This window comes from Brassica napus, unplaced genomic scaffold (assembly GCF_020379485.1).
Source record: "Brassica napus cultivar Da-Ae unplaced genomic scaffold, Da-Ae ScsIHWf_1651;HRSCAF=2272, whole genome shotgun sequence".
Taxonomy (NCBI): domain Eukaryota; kingdom Viridiplantae; phylum Streptophyta; class Magnoliopsida; order Brassicales; family Brassicaceae; genus Brassica; species Brassica napus.
In genome coordinates this window covers 32,501-35,000 of record NW_026015069.1, presented here as the reverse complement: position 1 = coordinate 35,000, position 2,500 = coordinate 32,501, and the positions used below count along the sequence as shown (strand labels likewise).

The 2,500-nt window shown below is 51.6% G+C and overlaps 1 pseudogene; it reads left to right on the top strand.

Annotated features, from left to right (window-relative positions):
* The window catches only part of LOC125598211, a 7,285-nt pseudogene that overhangs the window by 81 nt on the left and 4,704 nt on the right, over positions 1-2,500 (top strand).

The window sequence follows — 2,500 nt, the reverse complement described above, 5'->3', positions numbered from 1 at the left end:
AGTAACGGCGAGCGAACCGGGAAGAGCCCAGCTTGAAAATTGGACGTCTTCGGCGTTCGAATTGTAGTCTGGAGAAGCGTCCTCAGCGACGGACCGGGCCCAAGTTCCCTGGAAAGGGGCGCCAGAGAGGGTGAGAGCCCCGTCGTGCCAGGACCCTGTCGCACCACGAGGCGCTGTCTACGAGTCGGGTTGTTTGGGAATGCAGCCCCAATCGGGCGGTAAATTCCGTCCAAGGCTAAATATGGGCGAGAGACCGATAGCGAACAAGTACCGCGAGGTAAAGATGAAAAGGACTTTGAAAAGAGAGTCAAAGAGTGCTTGAAATTGTCGGGAGGGAAGCGGATGGGGGCCGGCGATGCGTCCTGGTCGGATGCGGAACGGAGCAATCCGGTCCGCCGATCGATTCGGGGCGTGGACCGACGTGGATTAAGGTGGTGACCTAAGCCCGGGCTTTTGTTACGTCCGCGGAGACGTCGCTGCCTTAATCGTGGTCTGCAGCACGCGCCTCACGGCGTGCCTTGGCATCTGCGTGCTCAGGGCGTCGGCCTGTGGGCTCCCCATTCGACCCGTCTTGAAACACGGACTAAGGAGTCTGACATGTGTGCGAGTCAACGGGTGAGTAAACCCGTAAGGCGCAAGGAAGCTGATTGGCTGGATCCCTCACAGGTGCACAGCCGACCGACCTTGATCTTCTGAGAAGGGTTCGAGTGTGAGCATGCCTGTAGAAACCCGTTAAAAAAAAAGGAGAGAGAATGGTCGAGTATCCTTGTGGTGGTCGAGTCGCGGGCGATAAGGATCGATCGAAAACCTTTGAAGTACGAGGTGGACGAAGAAGTGATCCTGAGTGAACTATGAGTCCAATAAGTTGCTCGACCATAGTTAGAAGATGTCTTAGATTGATGAGACGGACGTTTTGGAAGCATAACATTTTTGGAAGCACGACTGTTTAGAAGCTCGACGTTTTGGAAGAATGACGTTTCTTCAGCACGAAGTTTTCCGTGAAACTTCGTATCAGCGGAATATTATTTCGAAGACATTGGAAACATGATGGGAATTAAGCACGACGGGAAGCAAGCACGACGAGAAGCAAGCACGACGGAATCGAAGCACGACGGGAAAACCCGAAATTGGACGAAAACCCTAATTTCGATATTATGAAATTTTTCGAGGAAGCCGGAGGCTCAGGACATATTTTCCCTCAACTTCAGAGATCAAGTGGAGTTTATTAAAATTGTTCTGAGCATCAGAAAGGGTGTAGAAAAATATTTGGGATTGATCGCGGGACGAAAATTCACCGGAATGGTCGAAATCAGGCGAATGGACCGAGAAGCTCGAGGTGGCTTGTTGCATGGGTTCAGAACGTGGTGTCAACCATCCAGCAAGCTGAGTGTCTACAGAAGCTCGAGGTGTCGCCGTACATGGAAGCTGCACATGCAGCTTGACATGTAGAAGCACGAGGTGGATCGACCAAGCACGAGGTGTCTCCGCGCATGCAACCGAAGCATGCGGCCAGCCATGTGTGTGATGCTGTGGCGCCTTGCATGAGTTCCAGTCATGCAGCCTGACATCTGGTAGGAGTGGTGGTGTCCTGCATTTGTCCTGGACATGCAGCCAGGCATGTGGAGCACGAGGTGGATCGGCCAAGCACGAGATGTCGCAACGCATGCAATCGAAGCATGCTGATCGACATGTGTGAGGATGTGTGGCACCTTGCATGAGCTCCAGTCATGCAGCCTGACATCTGGGAGGAGTGGTGGCGTCCTGCATGTGTCCTGGACATGCAGCTAGCCATGTGGAGCACGAGGTGTCGCCGTGCATGCATCCGGAGCCATGCGGAGCGACACACGGGCTGCCACCAACCTGAAGCTGATTGGCTGGTGTCTCCTATAAATACCCCACGACCCCATCTCATTTATTAACATCCAGACCTGTCCAAACCCATTTCAAAACATGAGAGAAAAGTAGAAAAAGAAAGCAAGTGATTCCGAGCTATATCGAGAGTTTTAGAGAGTTTTCGAGATCAGTTCTCTATTGATTTCGAGTCAGCGCCTAGGGAAGGTTCTGTCCAACTGAAGGCCAATCAAATGAAGATCATCTCAGATGGGAATTAAGTCAACGTGGCCAGAGAGAAAGAGAGAGAGAAAGAAATTGTTCGATCTAGAGTTTGATCGATTCTGAAGACCGAGAAGGCCAGTTCCGTCCAATCGTCGATTATTTACGATTGTGACGCGGAAGCTCTGTCCTATTCAATCCGTCCAAGCCAGTCATATTCTCCTACAATCAAGTGGAGGTGCTGTCCAAGGTTAGTTCTGATCCACGGATTCAGATCAGTCGAAGTTCTGCTCGATACTCAGCCAGGATGTCCGAAGAACTGTCCAGCAGCTAAAGGAGATTCTGTCCAGATCAGTCTGTCCAGACGTGTCAGTTTCTTCATGATGAAGCCGAGGTTATGTCCAAGTCAAGATCAGTCCAGTACAGTCCAGTCAAGTCGTCCATGGGG